The 20,574-nt window shown below is 36.4% G+C and overlaps 1 protein-coding gene across 1 annotated transcript in view; it reads right to left on the bottom strand.

Moving 5' to 3' along the window:
* Positions 1-20,574, bottom strand: part of THSD7B (thrombospondin type 1 domain containing 7B) — an 891,282-nt gene that overhangs the window by 233,963 nt on the left and 636,745 nt on the right. The window lies entirely within an intron of this gene.

The raw sequence follows: 20,574 nt of genomic DNA, 5'->3' as shown, positions 1-20,574 counted from the left end.
GTGTGGCAAAGGAGAAGGGAACTCACAGATATAAGTACCAGGCCAAGTCGGTTTATTCTGAGTTAATCAGAAGGGAGATCATCCTGAGAGTGCTAGATAATCACATGGAAAACCTTAAAAGAGTGACTGGACCGTTTCTGTGGAGAAAGATTCTCCTGTGGGCCTTGTGAAAGAAAACAAGCATGCTATAAAATGCTTATGGAGTGGCCACATAGTGGGGGACTGAGAGCAGCCTCCAGAACCTGAGGGCATCCTGGCTGTTAGCAGCAAGAAAACAGGGGTCTCGGCCCTGTAGGCACATGGCGATTAATTCTTCCAAGAAGTCCAAGGGAGCTGAGAAGGGGAGTTTTCCCCAATCAAGCCTCTGCTGAAACCTTAACCTTGGCCCACGCATTGACTGTAGCCTGGCAAGACTCTTAAGCAGAGAACCTAGTGAAACCATGCCTGTACTCTTGACCCTTGGGAACTGAGATAATAAATATTTTGAGCTAAGTCTGAGGTAATTTGTGATGCAACTGAAAACTAACAGAATATCCAAAATAAAAAATCTCACAGTCATCTTTGACCCCCTTCCATTTTACACATATATTATTAGGTGTAATAACTTGTTATATTAAAGTGTCACAAAGACATCCCCTATCCTACAAGTCTTTTGTCAGTCCCTGGTTCGAGATCTTACTGCTTCCGGTCCAGAATACTGCAAGAGTCTCTCCACTAGCCTCCCTTGCCCTAAGCAGTCTGTTATAATTAGTCACTCATAGGAAAAGGTCATTCTTCTTAAGCTACATCAACTATAATGAAAAAATAGATTTTTAAAAATTATCTTAAAAAATATAAAATACATGATTTACCCAATTTATTTTAAAAATTTGCTGATTCTTCATTGCCTTGATAATAAAGTGCCAACTGCTTTGCAAAAACTGTAACATTCTTCACAAGAAGTTCTAAACAAGGGTTTTCAACTTGACTGTAAAATACATTCCCATTGCCCAGGTTACAATATAAACCAATCTGACCAGAATCTCAGAAGATGGGTCCAGGCACTGGTCATTTTCAGAGAGCCTCTGGGGAGTCTGAGGCTTAGTCAAAGCTGAGAACCACATTTCTAATTGTTTTGCTCCTGCCATTCCCTCTCTGTCTTGAAATCTGTCCACGTAGACTACTGATTTTCTCCAATAATATTTATGCCATTTCTCATGCAATCCTACTCTTTCTCTACCCAGCTTAGCCTTCCTGGTTCATTACTTCAACTACTCTCATGTCAATATAATTGACCACCTGGCTGCATTGTTTTTCTGCCATGCCAGGCTGGCAAAACTTCAGACCTACATCGGTCCAACTGTTTTCCTACTTTGTGCTTAACACTGACCGCTAAGCAGAGATGAAAATACAAATCTAATAAACACTGGTGATTGCACTGTGTAGTCTTTTCAACCAAGTTCTCATACTACCTCATGGTTCTTCTGTATTTTCTTCTCAGTTCCATTCCACATTAAAGCTTTTCATACCCTCGCAACCTGTCTTCAGACTTTTAAGACCCCCACCTCTTCTTTCTCAGAAAAAAAAGAAGAAAAATAACTCCTTCAATTTCCTAGGATTATATCTGTATACATTCCCATCTTATATCTTCTCTCTTCATACTACAATGGGAATGGCAGCCACTTTTCTATATAGGGTGCTTTTCACCACTTAATTTTCTCCAAATGTGTTCAGGACCTGGTTTCCTGAATGTCATGGGAGTTAATTCCACTGAATTACTGGCACTGCTCTTTTCAGTCAGTAGCAAATGGAATCATTTTGTGACTCAGATTCTCTGTAAAATTAAGTAACACCTATGGCCTCTATTTAATCCTATATTTGGTTTTACTATGTACTTAATACTTAATTCTAAAACAGTGATCAATATTCCTTAGAAATGACTGCAGAATTTCAGTTATGATAAACAGTAGATAATTCATTTTTTAACAACCTCAAGTGGAGCATTTTTTTTCAACTCCAGAAAGATCTTCCTGATGATTCTTAGATGTTTGTATTTTTGTTTTTCAATGAGTTATTTGGAGAATGTAAAGTCATTTTTATATTCATCTAAGATAAATATAACTATAAAATTATGTTTAATATAAAATAAATGTGTGTATACTCATATAACATTTAAATATATGAACGCCTATATAGATCCTATGTAAAAGCAAATTTTGTATTAAGTAGCCTTTTAATTCAATGAGATTTTAAGTTATTTTTATTATATTTGCATATTGAAGGATTTTAATTAAAGTGTCTTTAATACAGTTTTATTTATTTTTTCTTCTGATAAGACATAAACCCAGAGGGTCTCTATGAAAGTCAAGGTCATAAATTCAATGAGCACAAAATAGTTTTGAAATTCAAGAGGACTAAGCAACAGTGACATTTATTTTCCAAGAAAGTTGTATTCATGCTAGAGTATACCCCAAAGGAAAACCATTTTAATTGCATATTCTTGTGCTTATCTCATAACTGAAAGGATTAGTTTTTACCCACATACTTAATACTTACAATTTTTGGCAACAGAATATGATCAACTGTGGCAACATATAAGGTTAACCTGCCAGAGGAGAACTCAAATTCCTGACTATGGAAACTTCACTAATGTTTTAAAAATGTATTTACTGGCCTGACCTGTGGTGGTGCAGTGGACAAAGCATCAACCTGGAAACGCTGAGGTTGCTGGTTCAAAACCCTGGGCTTGCCTGGTCAAGGCACATATGGGAGTTGATGCTTCCTGCTCCTCCCCCCTTCTCTCTCTATCTCTCTTTCTCCCCTTTCTATAATGAATAAATAAAATCTAAAAAAAAAAAAAAAGTTTAAAAAAAATTTTGTCTTTACAGAAAATATATCACAGAATAGCATCTCTGGAAACATTCATAAATCTAAATCCAATTGCTATGTAAGAAGCAATTTTTCTACCAAAAATATTTATACTACATTCAATATGCAGAATACATTGCTTGGACCATCATATTACTTAGCCTGGGGATGTTTTCATGCTCTATTTTAGTTATCTGTATGCATATGAAGTATTTATTACAGAATTATCTATAGCACATATATCCAACATTATGATTTTGTAACCCATATACATTATACATAGTAGGTACTCAAATAGTATCTATAGATATTATTAATAAAGGCAAACTAATAAGAGCCATGTTTAGTATCTCTCTGTTATAACTGGAGGAATTTGTTTAGTGACATACCCATGCTGGCTGAAGCCCAAAGATCTAAAATGACTCTTCATTCTACATTGCTAACCCATAAATACTGCACATTAGGTTAGTGAAACAGACAAAGGTTAAAACACTGCTCCACGTATAAGGCAGTCTTATTGATAAAACTGCTGCCAAGGACATTACTTGCTGTGCATTTTCCTCCCCATCATTCAAGTACTAACACATTATTCCCTCGATAGGACCTTGTTTTGAAGGATTAGAAAAAAGAAAATATTGATATTAATGGCCTGAGGAAATAACCTCGATTAATTTACTTATATTTTCCTACTGTGTAAAGTAATGGCAAACATCCTATTTGACAGTGCATGTTCCACTGACTGACATTTTGCTAGAATAATGAAAAAACAACACTGAAAATAAGACAGAGAAAAGATGAAGAAAATGCTGATTGTCTCTTCTCCACTTCAAAGTGAAGCTCTGGGAGAAACTCCTGAGTTAAAATAATATATTTTCACTGCTCAGTATTTAAAGATCTACTGTTTTAATTTATATATTTTAGTGCTACTATTTATCTAGTAATGCACCATGCTAAAAAGTATCTGATGATTTAAATCAGAGTAGTTTAAAGTGTATATTTGTTTAGAAGAGGTGTGGAAAATGGTGGAAGGTGTTTCTGACATAGTTGCGGAAAGACAATTTGAAAAATTAGATCAATACTTTGACATTGTATTCAAAGCAAGACTGGAAGTATTAGAAATTTATTTAAAATCTCAATCCATTAGTGTGTGGAAACATCAACCCCAATAATGTTGCCATCTTGCTTTGGAAACTGTATATTTTGGCCTGGGAATAATGTCCATGAATAGCAGTTACATTCTTTCAAAGATGGCTCCCACCTTCTTTAGGCCTCTGTGAAATCTGAGAGGAAAGAGTTGGAAAGCATCTAATTTATCATATCTCTTCTTTTTAAATTTTATTTAAATAAATATTTCAAAAATGCCATTTACTAGTAGAAAAATATTTTTACTGCATATATAAAACCTAGTCAGCATAGACTCTGTAATGTTAAACATCATAAAATGATGTGTACTACATTATAAAATGTGGTACCATAGTACTACAGATAAGAAATTATCTTATTTGGACCTAAAACCTAATCAGATACCAGAAATAGTGCTGATTTAGAAATTATACAAAATTTAAATAATTATATTGACAAAAGATATTTTCCTGAATTCCATAAAACTCAAATATATTCCACAGCATAATTATTTCTTAAATTTTGTTACATTTACCTGAAAAACATCATCTAAGAATAAACCACTTTTTAAAAATTTTATTTAGAAAATTAAATTTAATGGTGTGGCATTGACCAGTAAGAATACATAAGTTTCAGGTAAAATTTTCTATTGCTTTTGAACTGTTGATTATGTTGTATGCCCATCACCCAATAATAATCAAAAATGTAATTTACTGGTGCATTTTATTTTAGATATTGATTCAAGGTCACTGGGGCCAAAAGCCTCATTTGATAGACTTGTCAGAAATAACAAAGGAACTGAAAACCAGACTTGACTGTGATACTCGGCTCATTATTAGGTAGATAAAAAAGTCATTATTATGGCCCCAGAATGTTCTCCTTAGTGCTGGATGACAAAGTAGAAAAATCAAACGCTCTTTTTAAAGAAATTTATATATATTTTGGAAGAGACTAGTCTTATTAATGAGAAAAAATGATACATAATTTGTTCTTTAAATTATATGATACAAATATACATAAAAATATATGACAATTTGAGGTAATATAAATGGATTCTGGCTCCAATTTTTTAAGTAATTCATGTGAAAATATTTACTGGCATAATTGGTGGTAGAAACAAGTTTTTGACTGTTTGACCTGGTTCACTTGCTATAACTAAATGTATCAATGTAAAATTAAGCAGTCAACCAAATCATATAAAGAACTGATATTTTAAGTTGAATTGTTCAGACAATTTCATCAAGAAGGTATCTCCAATTGTTCATATAGACAGAATTTCAGCCTGGTTTCTCCAGGCAGATAAGAAAGATGTTCTTCTCTTAGAAATACTGAGGCTATTAGGGACAAAGAGATCACTACACACAGAACAGTCTGCATTGCTCAATTAGGAATGTATATACTAAGTGGTTTCTATCATTACTGCAAATAAGTGCTGTTGAAATGAAAGTGACTGAATTCTTTAACCACATTATAAACTTGGCATTTGAAACATTACAAAGATATACAAATTGTTGACAAGCCAATATTACCAAGTGATTCTTAGAACGGTGGCTGTCAGAGCCTGCATGCAGTCCTCCCATTATATCTCCTTGAACTTAGAATATCTTAAATTATACAAAATATTCTCTACATTGCCTTTGGAAGTTTACAAAGCTGAACTTTTCTCAGAGCATGCATTATATTTGTCGGTGCTATCCCCCAAATATTTTAGGTTTTGGTTCTAGATACATAGTATTGATATAATTGCACTCCCTTGACTCTTAAGGTTAGGAATACAGGGGTCCTTGGGTTAGGACAGTCTGGACACACAATGTTTAGAGTTTATGATGCTCACTCCCATAAAAACTTTAAAAAAAATTAAGACATGAGTGTTTCGGCTTACGTCTTTAGTGTTGTACTTACAGACAACGTAGACGAAGTAGTTTGGTTGCATGTGGAAGGAAGAATTCACAGTGCACTGTACAATACAGAATATTTATGTCATTTTCCTTTTTCTGTGGCTTAGTTGTGTTTTTATGTTCTAGATTATGATTTTATAACTGTGTTAGGATAAATAACTTACGCTAGGGTATATTTAAATTTACACCAAAATTCAGGTTACATCACTGTCGTAGGAATGGAACTGTGTTGTAACCCGAGGACCCGCTGTAATCTTATAATTTGTTTTAGGCAATGAAATATGAGCAGAAATGAACTTGTTACTTCTAGGTGAAAGCTTTAAGAGCCCTAGTGTAATTTGCCATTTTTTCTTTCCTTATGCCTAGGAAATAGAAGTGTTTCAAAGAATGGCTGCTCCATCAGTCAGGGTCCCAGATTTAAACAGAGCTTCCAGCCAACCCAGTTTTGATAAAAGACAACTACAGATAGTGAGTAATCTTAGTGTCACTCAATCACTAACATTCTGACATTATCTGTTCTACCATACCTATTGCATAGTTTATGGGTCAACCATGGCAAAGTAAAATATATCTTCAGAAGAAGCAATGAAAAGCCTCATGAAATAAATATTTTAAATATTTTGAGAGTCTATATGATGCCCTGAAAAATTACGATTAAGCTGCCTCAGCAGTTAGCACAGTCTGAACAGCAACACCATCAAATTAGAATGCGACTTTGCAAAAGTTGAGCCTATGGATATATATTTCAGGAAAATTTATAATTTATTATTTAAAAAAGGACTGGCACTATGGATTATAAATCAAGATCTAACCTTATATGATCTGAAATAAAATTTTAAATCTCAATAATTCAGTTTCCTCATGCAAAAGTAAAAATGTAATAAATCTCTTCCTTTTTTATCTCCCTTTTATGCTGTAAGAACAAAAATATAATAAGCAGAAATTTATAAAAAATTTTATATATAAATGCTATACTAACATTTTTAACATTACTAAGAGGTATACTGCAAGGTATATATGTTTTTTTCTTCTCCTATTTTTAGCGCTAGTGATTGATAGATTATAATTCTGTAAACATGTTTTAGCAGACACATTGTAGGGTAATAATTATCATGTTTGAGTGCCCTTTCTCATTCCAGGTCATGTCCATGTAAGTTAAAGGCTATGATAACTTTGACTTTCTACAGGTTCTGTACTGTATCAGTGAAGCAGTTGCTGCTCAAGTCCATCTCTTTACAAGGCTACAGTCAGCAGCCAAGACCAGACACTCGTTACCTCTCACCTGGTTTATCTTAATGCCTCTTAACTGGACTCCACGTTCCCCATCTGTTCAGGTCCATTCCATGTCTAATCAACTGCTGTATTAATGTTCCACAATTGTAACTCTAATATATCATAGCCTAACTTAAAATAAATAACCTCTGAAGCATAGAAGAATTGAGAAAAAAAAAAGAAAAAAAATGGACACGAAATGGCAATCTAGCAGGAAAGATGCCACAAATTAAATTAAAAAGATGAAAATGAACCCAAACTGTTCACAAGTCAGTAGAGAACCTTCTGTATAAAACTTTGAGGTTGGCTAGCAGTACAAAATTGTCTAGGTCACATGGTACCACATGGGATGTCATGCTGAAAAGCTTGGAAAGTTGATTAAGAATCTGATATTAATACAGCTGTGCTGTTGAATGGAAGAAAAGACAGCATGAGAACAAGAGATAATTCACCTTCTTAAGAGATAATTGAAAAATTCAGAAGTTAAATGACTAATGGCTAGGCCTTAGGCTTAACGACCACTAAATGTATTATTTTTTATAGATACTGCTCACAAAAATTAGGGGATCAGGGAATGTGCAGATATTCCAGTACTTTCAGCCAATGAAATAAAAGTTGGTTTTGCATCTCATTTGCATAATCAAACAACTTTCTTTGACTTATCGTTTGCTTTCCTGATGTTTTTGTTTAATAAAAAAAAATCAAATGCTTTTTTTATTACTTCATATTCATTTAAAAATATCTCCTAATTTCTGTGAGCTGCTATGCATGTTTACATACATATATGTTATGCATGTATACATACATATATGTATACATTTTTATATATAGCATTTACTTATATTATTAAAGAAAATAATAAAACATGATAGAATATTTCTTATAATTAACTAGCTCTGACATGTACACATAGTAATACATTGTCTAAATAGAAGTTACTATCTTCAGAATGACCACTGAACCAACTCTTTTTTGTGTGTGTGACAGAGACAGAGAGAGACACAGAGAGGGATGGTTAGAGACAGACAAGAAGGGAGAGAGATGAGAAGCATCAATTCTTAGTTGCGGCACCTTAATTGTTCATTGATTGATTTCTCATATGTGCCTTGATCAGCAAGCTACAGCAGACCGAGTGACCCTTTGCTCAAGCCAGTGACCCTGGGCTTTACTCAAACCAGATGAGCCTGTGCTCAAGCTGGCAACCTTGGGGTTTTGAACCTGGGTCCTCCACGTACCAGTCAGGCTGGTCAGGCTCAAATCAACTCTTAAAGTAGCCACTTCGGTATCTAACTGTTGAGACTGTTTTAAGTGCAACTAATTCTAACAATGAGTAATGGCCAATTTATGAGTAGATAGACACTTCTAAGTACCTCATGGATTCAAAAGTATGTAAGCTTAGGAAAAAGTGTCTTTGTCCTTTTTACTTCATCTCAGAGCTCCTAAGGAAGCTCTGACCAGAATCCAGCCAGTATATTGGATTTATTTATTATCTATCTGTATATTTTCTTGTTTATTTATACATATTGAGGCAAAAGTAGTTTACAGTTGTTTGTATGGAAAATAATACAATAATTAATAAATAATGATACAAGAATAAACTCAGTGTTACATATATTCATACACAACTGTAAATCGATTTTTACTCCACCCTGTGTATTTATTTTGAGGCTAAAATTTCATTATTTGGGGATGTGTTGGGAAGATAAAATGTATTATGCTCACTTTGTTAAAGATAACAGGAGGAGGCCGTCGCCCAGGTGATATTAATGTGTGTTGGGGTGGGCTAAAGGCAGGCAGAATCCTTTAGCCTGGGGCTTGGTTTTGGGATTAAGCCTTTCCTACCCTTTTTGATGTAGGGCGGTACAATCCTATCATGCCTCAGAGGGTGACTTTGTATTAGAGACTTCCCTGTTTTGTATATTGGATTAAGGGTTTGGATTTCTACACTATAAAATGGGGACGGAATGAGAGTTTGGGCTCTTGGTTCCTGAGGTTAGCATGAGAGAGCAGAGAAAGTAGAGCCAGCAGCGGAAGGAGGCCACGTGGAGTAGGCCAGGAGAAGCAGCCAAGATGGCGGAGTACTGAGTGAGATGCCAGTCTGTGTAGAGTTTGTATCTGGGATAAGGACGGAGATGGGGAACTGAGGAGAATAAGGTTGGTGAGCTAGAAACCTTTGATTCTAGGAAACTCGGATAAGTCAGTGGCTTTGTGAGCACTGAATGTGATTGGGTTTTGGAGCCCAGTGTGTATTTTTACTTGCCCGCCGGGTGCAAGGTAGGATTAAAGGTTATGGCCCACCAGTTTTTGGCTCCATGGTTTCTTTACCGACTGTCCGAATCCAATGCGAACCTGCATGGGCCAGGCTGCTGTGATGGTGGCCCTGGCCCTGCCTCCTGGCTTTACAGGATGTCATATAAAAATAAAGATTTCTGTCTTCTCTTGAGAATGTGGAGGATCTGGGAACATCCAGGTCTTCATTCCAGCATGGCACCAACTGCATAGCAGGACTTCTTCAGATAAAATGTTTCTGCAGTCCTCTACCATTCTTTAGAGTGACAGTCTAAATATATAAAATACAAATTTATCTCCCAGCTAACACAGTAACAAAAACATAACTCATAGCCTGGCCGGTGGTGGCACAGCAGATAGAGCTTCAACCTGGGAAGCTGAGGTCCCAGGTTCAAAACCCGAGGGTCATTGGCTTGAACTTGGGTTTATCTGGGTTGAACGCAGCCTCACCAATTTGAGTGTGGGATCACAGACATGACCCTATAGTCACTGGCTTGAGCCCAGATATCACTTGTTTGAGCAAGCGGTCACTGGCTCAGCTGGAGCTGCCCCCAGCCTTGCCCAGGCATGTATGAGAAGCACTCAATGAACAACTTAAGTGGCACAACTATGAGATGATGCTTCTCATCTCTTTTCTTTCCTCTTACTAAAAAATAAATTAAAATGAAATAAAGTAACTCATATTTCCAATATAAAGACAAATGGGAGTGTTGCTTATATTGCCAGAAAGGGTAGAAGATACTGAGACCCACTCCCACTAGTCAGGGCTCACCCTAGTCATCACATAAAAGGATCTCTGAGAAGTCTAGCTAGAAATCTCCACTTGGAAAGTACACATGCAAGAAAGAATCCCTAAAGCTTAAGCTTCATTAGGTGGACCGAGTTCCACTGCCATCAGTATCCTGCATATTACTAATACCGGCATGACAAGATAATTTTTAAAAGGTGGCAACGAGAGACATCAACACGACCTAGAACATGTGGGTACCTAGAACAAGCTGGATCAAGACATTCTGCATTCAGAGCGAACCTCTTCTAAACGCTGAAGCACAGAACAAAGCTCATAAGGTGATCTGGTTGCATGGAACAATTCAGAAATAAAACTCCATTTTTTAAAAATTTGCTGGAATGTTAGGTCATCCTGACAATGATTTGTATTCATGAACAATAAAACAAGCTATTATTATAAATTCTAAATTATGGATTACATGAAGAAGAAAATGTACCTCTAAAAGTTTGCTTTTGCCGAAGAACTGTATCTTTCACAGAGCTAATGCAGAAATCAATGTACTGGAATAAATTCACAGTACATTAACTCCTTGTGAGTTACTGTAAAAACCTCTGAAATACTGCCAAGGTGTAAAGTTAAATACGATTCCCAGCCTTGATTTACACTGCATGCTGGTAATAGTGAATTTGTTTCACTAACCAATAAATTTCTTTCCTAATGGATTTTGCATCATCTAATCCAGAGATTTAACATTTAGGCTTCTCTTGCCTCTTGTAGCTAAACAGATATCTTATGATTTTATTTATGGATATACCTGCTAAAAAAACAAAGTTGCAGGAAGAGTGAGATATTTATTTTCTTCTAAAAAATTTAGAAGTCAACAGTCTCCTAATTACACTAATAGTGTCAAGAAATAGTAGATATGAATACTTTCAATTCACAGAGAGAACCTCTCACCAGGAAAAGAGCAACTAGAAATATCCTTCAAAAAAGAGAACCAAAAAAGACAGTTTATAAGTTTCCTAGGGCTGTCATAACAAACTGCCACAAACTTGGTGACCTCAAACAACAAAAGTAATTATTCTCTCATAGTTCTGGAGGCCAGGAGTCTGAAGTGAAGGTACTGGAAGAGCTGTGATCCCTCCAAAGTCCACAGGAGAAAACCCTCCCCTGTTCTTCCAGTTTCTGGTGGCTCCTGCATTTCTTGGTTTGTGGCAGCTTAAGTCCAATTTCTGTCTTTTCTCCCTCTGCCTCTATATCTCAAATATCTCTCTCCTTTCTCTTAGAAAGATGCCTGTTGCTGGATTTAAAACCCACTCCAAACCCACAATGATCTCTAGTTACTCAGATTCTTTACATTTGCAGAGATCCTACTTGCAAATCATGTCAAATTCAGGTACTGGGGTGTCAGGGCTTAAAGATATCTCTTGAGGGAACATAATTCAACCCACTAACGAGAGAAATCAAAACTTCGATAAGGAAGGCAATAGAACATATGGATGAGAATCTGGCCTTTGATAGCAAGCCAACCTAGGCCTTTATCTCACTTCAACAAAGCTGCCTAAATCCTCTAAAATTCAATTTTATTATCTACAACAGAGATAGAGATATTGTGACCTGCAGTTCAATTCCAGCCTCTGCCTGCTTTTGTAAATACAGTTTTGTTAGAACAGTCACACCCAGGTGTTTAAGCATTGTCTATGGTGACTTTTGCACTGTAAGAGCAGGGGTGACTAATTGCAATAAGACAGTATGACCCACAAAGTTTAAAATATTTACTTTCTGGACCTTTGTAAGGCCAGGAGCCACCATCATGGCCATTCACATGCAGGTTTGCATAGGATTCGGAGAGATGGTAATGAAACAATGGAGCCAATAACTGGTGGGCCATTACCTTTAATCCTAGCTTGCACCCAGCAGGCAAGCAATACACACAGTGGGAAAACACTTCCCTTTCCATTCAGGGCTCCCAAAGCCATTGACTTATCTGAGTTTCCTAGAATCAAAGGTTTCTAGCTCACCAGCCTTATTCACCTCTGTTTCCCATCTCCTTCTCTCTACACAAACTCTGCATAAACAGGCTTCTCCTTCAGCATGCCACCATTTGGCTGCTTCACCTGGCCTCTTCCATGTGGCCTTTCTCTGCTTTTCTCTCTGCTCTCTCCTCTAATGCTAATCTCAGGAACCAAGAGAGAGCAAGCTCCCGGTCTGCCCCACTTTATAGTATAGAAATCAAAACCTTCAATCTAATATACAAACAAGGAAGTCTCTGATACAAAGTCACTTACTTATCTGAGGCATGATGGGATTCCTCATGAGAGTGCAGCACCCTACATCATGCAACAGTCAAGGGTATTGGGAAAAGCCCAGTCTTAAAACTAAGCTTCAGGCTATAACGACCCGGCCTGCTTACAGCCTGTCCCCCACACACAATGCAAACCACAAGCCAGCAAACATATATATCAATTTGCAAACTTATTTGACCCACAACCTTTATAGAAGACACTCGCAGACTCTAATTTACAGAATTGGTATGATAATAGTTATCTATTGCAGAAGATTATTATGAGGATCAAATGAGAGCACTGAACAGTGCTGACCAGAGAGCAAGTGCTCAGTAAGTAAGCTGCTTCAATTAAACAGGCATGGTGCCATGATGGATCATAGAATGCACTTAGAAATAAGAAAGACCTAAGTTCAAAGTGAACCAAAACACTTATTACTAGTGGTCTAGTTTGTGCCTGTCATTGAATATTTTCAAGCCTTGATATTTTTGTCTGCAAAATGAAAGTAATTATTACACTTACTTCAAAGAATTTTTCTATAGATTAGAGGGTCTGAAACAAGAATTTAGCCATTGCTGCTACTATTATTATTCTCAAAAAATAAATAAATAAATAAAACAGGGAAGGTATAAGATCATCTTCAGTGTAAGAGATGGGGATGAGAAAAGGAAGAGGGTCCCAGGTTGAGAAATCCCACAGAGAAGCAGATCCAATATCTTGAGTCTTCTGAGGAGTGATACTTTCTCTTCAAGGCCAAAACTCATGTGGAATGCAATAATGGGTAGAGCACTCCTGTATAGTTTTGTCTATTTATTTATTAAACACATAGAGCAAGTAATGATAAGCTTTTGTTGGTCAAGTAAGTTTGTAAATATGATATATATGTTTGCTCGCTTATAGTTTGCATTGGGTGTGGGGGACAGGCTGTAAACTGGCAGGGTCATTATAGCCTAAGGCTTAGTTTTAAGACTAAGCCTTTCCCACCCTAAGTAACTTTGTATCAGAGACTTCCTTGTTTGTATATTGGTTAAAGGTTTTGATTTCTACACTATAAAATGGGGCAGAGGAGCCCATGCTGGAGGAGAGCAGAGAAAGGCCACGTGAAGGAGAGGAGGAGCAGCCAAGATGGCGGAGTATTGAAAGAGAAGCCAGTTTGTGCAGAGGTTGTGCAGAGAGAAGGAGATGGGGAACAGAGGTGAATAAGGCTGGTGAAATAAAACCTTTGATTCTAGGAAACTCGGATAAGTCAGTAGCTTTGTGAGCACTGAATGGAAGCCGTCGCCCAGGTGATATTAATGTGTGTTGGGGGAGGGCTGTGGGCAGGCAGGATCTTTGTAGCCTGGGGCTTGGTTTTGGGATTAAGCCTTTCCCACCCTTTTTGATGTGGGGTGGTACAATCCCATCATGCCCCAGATAAGTGACTTTGTATTAGAGACTTCCCTATTTTGTATATTGGATTAAAGGTTTTGATTTCTACACCATAAAATGAGGGCAGAACAGGAGCTTGCTCTCGCGGTTCCTGAAATTAGCATTAGAGAGCAGAGCAGAGAAAGGCCACGTGGAGGCCAGAGAAGCAGCCAAGATGGCGGAGTATTGAGTGAAAAGCCAGTTTGTGCAGAGTTTGTGCAGGGAGAAGGAAGGAGATGGGGAACAGAGGAGAATAAATCTGGTGAGCTAGAAACCTTTGATTCTAGGAAACTCGGATAAGTCAGTAGCTTTGTGAGCACTGAATGTGAGTGGGTTTTGGAGCCTAGTGTGTGTTTTTACTTGCCCGCTGGGTGCAAACTAGAATTAAATATGATGGCCTACCAGTTTTTGGCTCCATTGTTTCTTTACCGACTGTCTGAATCTAATGCAAACCAGCATGGGCCAGGCGGCTGTGACGGTAGCCACAGCCACTGGCTTTACACTCACCATTTTTTGGCTCTGTTGTTTCGTTACCATCTGTCCGAATCAAATGCAAACTTGCACAGGCCAGGCGGCTGTGATGGTGACCGTGGATACTGGCTTTATAGCTTTTGATACATGACAATTAATAGTTCCACTCTAACTAAAGCTGGCATATATATGTAGAATATTAAACAAATGGAGCTTGTACTAAAGATGGGAATTAGCTCAAAAGACCTTACAAAAATGCATTAAAATTATTACTACCCTCCCCCAAACCCCACACACCTATTCAATCATATCCCTTGTCCATGTAAGAAATTTCCAAACTTGTATAAACTTTTAATGAGTTCATTTAAGCCAAATTGTCAACAATTGCTGGGAAGGAAAATCTCAATGGCTTGAGAAAGTGCTCCAGAAAATAGAGGTTTTTACCACTTATTTTATACAAAGACTACAGAGATGAAAGGGGATTACATAAAATTGATTGGATTGGTGATAGATTTGTATCAGAGACTTCCTTGTTTGTATATTGGATTAAAGGTTTTGATTTCTATACTATAAAGTGGGGCAGACCGGGAGCTTGCTCTCTCTCCGTTCCTGAGATTAGCATTAGAGGAGAGAGCAGAGAGAAAAGCAGAGAAAGGCCATATGAAAGAGGCCCAGGTGAAGCAGCCAAGATGGTGGAGTGCTGAAGGAGAAGCCATTTTGTGCAGAGTTTGTGTAGAGAGAAGGAGATGGGAAGAAAGCAAGGCTGGGAAACCTTTGGGATTGGATAAAAAGTACTGAAACTTCTTGTACATAGGCAAGAATAAGATATGTAGTTCATAGTTAATTAACATGGTAACAGTAACAAGGTGGGTAGTTTTCGGTTCCTGCCCTGGTGGGACACTTGCCCTGAGGGAGAGGAGGAAAGATTACTGTATGTTATCAAGTACAATATTGTAGATGCAAAAGACAACAGGCAGGTTAGATTAAGGTAAGCATTGACTTTTGTTAGAGAAAAATACCTCCCTAGAACATAACTACCTGCCATGAACTGCTCTGAGTTAGACCGTTTTAATTTCAGACCATCCTGTGTGGTTGCTTTGCCTCTGAGTCTGTAAGGCCACCATACAGGCTCCCCTGAGTTTGTCAGGTTTCGCACATGGCTCCTGTTTCGTCCACACTCTCCTTCCATTTTCTCTATACTGCTCCTATTTTAAAATCCAAGCTCTTTGAAATAACTCACAGAGACTTCTGTGCTCTTTTGTTTCCATATCTCTCCACTGCATTAAGGGTACATGAAATTTTGTAACTTCACAAAGCTCAACATGTGGTAACTATTTCATAAAGTGGAGACAGAATTCAGGAAGCATTGAAGACAACTTTCTTTGTTTTAATTCATGCTCTACACAATCATCTTAGCTTTAAAGGGATCTTTTACAATCATTATCAGCTTAGGAAGTAGAGGCTATAGTTGTGCATATTTGAAATATAATTTCGACCCAGGAAAGTAATGAATTATTGCATCTGGAGTTAAAAGGTACTGCGTTCATCCTTCCTGTGTCTCAAAATATGAGTCAGAAAAAGAGATGAGATAATAATCCTCAAGTCTTATCATTCAAGGAAGTTGAGATAGTGCAAGTAAGCTATTTTAGGATGTAAATTTTTTGTTTTGCAGCTGTTGCAAATGATCAGGTGAAATCAATTTGTACCTGGATTATTTAAAATTCAGGGACAAAATATACAGATTGCAAAGCCAAAAATTTTGCTCTGACTTTAATTTTACACTGAGACTCAAAATCTGAGGAATTGTCAACAATACAGTTCTATATGTAGAGATGCAGAAAATAAAAAACAAAATAAAGAGTGTTGGAAGAAAACATTCTCATCATTTAAAGGTACCAATTATTAATATATTGGTATATTTCCCTTTTTTTGGTTAATGGGTTTGTTCTAGTGGTCTTTTTTGTTGTTGTTGTTGTAATATTATATTTATACTATCTTACTAGGTACCTAGTGATCATATTGCAGCAGAAGATGACTATTGGTCTATATATAACATCCTTAATTGACTGGCCAAGACTAGATGAAGCCTGGATAATTTATTACCATTGGAAAATAAATATAAAATGCTGAATATTAATAAAATATGGAATACTATGCAATTCCCAAAAAGAATAAAATAGACTACATATAGAAGAACAGAAGCAGTTGATATATTAAGAGGTATACTCTAGAATCAAATTACATTAATGAGAAAACAAATTCTGGCATTCCCAGTTGGGAAAGGGTTTGCAAATTTCTTAATTCCTCTGTTTCTTATCTGTAACATGGGAAAGAAAATAATACCTAACTAATCCTGTTGATAACAATAAAATGAGTTACTAGAGAGAGTGCACTTAGAGAAAGGTATGACATTTTATAAATGCTCAATAAATGTTGTTATCATGAAAAACATTAAAAATAGAATAATTTATGATCTAGGAAGTCCACAACAGATTATAACCAAGGGTAGTTAAACCACTATCTCAAAGGTATAGCTACATTCCTATTTTTGCATTCTTTACAATAGCCAAGATATGAAAACAGCCTAAATGGCTGTCAACAGATGAGTGGATAAAGAAACTGTGACACACACACACTCACTGGAATATTACTCAGTGTTGAGAAAGAAGAAATTCCTGCCATTTGCAACACCATGGATAAGCTTAAAGGATATTATGTTAAGTGAAATAAGCCAGAAACAGAAAGACAAATCACTTATATGTGTGACCTACAATAGTTAAACTCTTAAAGACAGAATAGAATGATGGTTGTCAGAGGCTAGGGGTAAAAGGAATGGAGAGATGTTGGCACAAAAGGTACATAGTTTCAGTTATACAAGATGAATGAGCTCTGGAGATCCACTATACAGCATGGAGACTATAGTTAACAATACTATATTATATACTTAAAATTGATAAGAAGGTAGATTTTAAATGTTCTCAATACACACACAATGCTAACTACATGAGGTGATAGATATGTTAACTAGCTTGATTGTAGTGATCATATGTATACACATCAAATCATCAGTTGTACACCTTAGAGATAAGCAACTTTTACTTAACAATTGCACTCCAAAAAAGTGAAAAAATAAATCTATATTATTAATGTAAATTAAAGCATAAGCAAAATAACTGCATATATTTATTTATATTATGCTTTCAGATTGCATGCACTTTAATATAAACAGATGTGAAAAAGATTGGAAGGTTTTTAATTAAATTTGAGGAGAGTTAATAAGATTGGGGATACAGAGTAAAATGAAAAATTATGACACTGAATTAAAAATAAAAGAAGGATGTGCATGAACTAAAGAGAGCATACAGCAACTCAGATCTCCTCTCCAGAAATTTTAAATGTCAGACAGAAAACAGTAGACAGGGGACGAAGGAAAAGGGTAGGGTGTCAAGCAAGACTCAGGAGACCAAGACTCAGTCACAAGAAAAGCGGAATCACACTGTGGGGGCCATAAATGGAGGCAGAACCAAGCACCAAACTGTACTTCCTTCTGAGAGGAAGGAGTCCTTATTGCTTCCTTAGTTCCCCGTGTACCAGCACTTTGTCCTACTTCTTTAAAATTAAAAAGAACCTAATAATACTCCAGTTCAACTGGGCACTCAGCAGGGAAAATTCCTCAAGGATATACATAATGAAGCACTTTTTTTCCACCTAAGACATAAAACATAAAGATACAGAAAACTACTATTATGACCTTCCAGATAACTTTTGTTATTTTTCTCCTGCTCAAAGCCCTGCAATGGACTTTTGGAAGAACAGCACCAATCGCAAGTTTATTTAATGTCTTTGGCACTGTGATCCATCTTCCCAATCCTTTCCATCATCTCAAGAACTTGAAACAACTTTAAATGTTTTAGTTTGTTCCAATGTGTTACCATATCGAAACTGGGCTGTGTGGACTCCAACATTCCATTCCTACTAAAGAGATGTTATAAAATAACATAAGCAAAGCTTCCAGCAGAGTGCCTAACATGAACATATACTTAAAATGCCAACACCTTGCCCTTCACCTTCCCTAAACATGACTCCAGTACCCAAGAAAAATCAGTTAAACTCATTAAATTAGTTGATTGCTACTGACATTAATAGGAAAGAATAAACCTGATGAGAAGTCTAGAAAATAGCTCCTGGAAATTCTTTTAGATATAAAGTTTAGTGACTTGGGAAAAATATAGGTGCTAATATGGCATTAAGTTTTGTAGGGGTTTTTCCCTAGAAGATGCCTTTGAGAAAGAAGAGAAAATGGGGATAGAGAGTAAAGTGTTTGTGAGTAATGAAGAATATGATTAAGTTTTTCAGATTATACATTATAATAGCCTTTTAGGCAAAAAAAAAAAAAAGAAAAACAAAGTCCTGATAGAGGAAGCAACAAAAAAATGTGTTGTGTTTTACAGACAACATGAACTGTAGGTTCACAAGCTAAATGCAAAGGAGAGGGAGGAAAAATGGACAGGACAAATATAAAACTGAAAACAAGACTAGAATCAAGAGTAGAGGAGGACTAAGTCCTTTTAAGGAGAAAATAATAGAATAGAAATGAAAGAATAATGATTGTAACCACTATAATCTGTAGACCAACCTACAGAATATGGAAAATAAACCAGGAAAGCAAAGACTCAGATCAAATCAGTGCAGGAAGCATACTCTGCAGCTGCGTCCCCACAGTGCGCTGTCTGCCTACTGAACAGCATCACTATCGGAAAGGAACAATCAGCTCTCAAAGGGTTCATTCTCTTTGGGTGCTGTGAAACTTGGCCTGGGTTTCAAGCCATTGAGATGTTACCTTTGTCCAGGAGGGCTAGGCCTAGCCAAAGGGGGTAGAACTATTGAAGGTTATCAGGAGGCTGTGGCAGTGCCCCATTTTGACAACAACAAAAATCCATGAACATACTATTAAAAAGGTTGTGAATATTTTAATGAAGAAGTGGGCAGTGGATATCAAATGGGCTTACTGAGATCAATTCCAGGCAAAGTAATATAATTTCATTCTCATGCATTTACTAGACTAGTAGAGTAGCAAGAAGAGGATGTTATAGGTAGAAACTAATCTAGCAAAAGCTTTCCTTATACCCTCATAAACAATTATAGGGAGCTAGATGGGTTTTTGTAGTTATATACAATGTTGATTAATGGATCAATATGTCTCCCTCTGGCTGAATTCTGAGGAGGGAATGCCTGGTCCTTTTCATTCAACATTTTGATTAAGAACTTAGATAAAGACACAGATGGTATGCTCATCAAATTTTGGGATGATGTAAAGCTGGGAGTTATCTCTAATATAGTGGATGTCAGAATCAAGATTTAGAATGTTTAAAAAGCTAGAATAATGAACTGCAACTCATTAAAATATGAAAGATAATACAGGGAAAAACACAGTTCTACAATATAGTACCCAAAAGGCAACTGAATGTCTATACTCAGAATAAGAGATACAAAATTTTATAAGTGGTTCCTATAAACAGGCTTAAGGATTTTTCTATTACTACAAACTGGAAATGCAATAAAAGTCACTATACAAAATAAATTATACATTTTGTTTATTTTAATGTAAATTTCTTCTACCAAAAAGTATTTGAGATGGTTTATTAAACAAACAAACAAAAAAACAATCTACACACAAAAGTACCATTAACATGGTCCACAGAAAGTGGGAGAATAGAATATTGGAAATACTGTACTCCTATTTATACAAGAAACATTATTTAAGTATCCACTCTGGCTGAAAGTATGTTACTTCCTATTACACACATACTCAGCCTTCATCTTTCAGATCCTTACAGTGGCCTGCTCTGATTCCCCAATTTGAGTGATCCCCCTTATTATTCTTCCATAGTAGCCTGATCCATTTTATCATAGCAATTAGGAAAACTTATATAATACCTGTATTATGTATTCTGTGTATATATTTTTATAATACTGTATCTCTCTCAACTACCACACTGCAAGCTCCAAGATCCATAAAGGCAAGGATCACATATGTTTTGTCTGACACTATATAATCAAGGTATGTCATAGTGTTTGGCACATAGGTGTTTAATAAATATGTCCTGAATTGGTGTATACATAAGCTAATGATTGGAGATGGGTAATTTGGAAAGGGAGAAAAACACACAAAGATATAAAGTCTAATAATATAAATCATGCTCTGCTTAAAAGTCTGACTACATTTCTGTGAGAGTGTAACACCAGTCTGATA

This window comes from Saccopteryx leptura, chromosome 7 (genome assembly GCF_036850995.1).
Source record: "Saccopteryx leptura isolate mSacLep1 chromosome 7, mSacLep1_pri_phased_curated, whole genome shotgun sequence".
In the NCBI taxonomy this organism is placed as follows: domain Eukaryota; kingdom Metazoa; phylum Chordata; class Mammalia; order Chiroptera; family Emballonuridae; genus Saccopteryx; species Saccopteryx leptura.
This window is presented reverse-complemented; position numbering and strand designations above follow the sequence as displayed.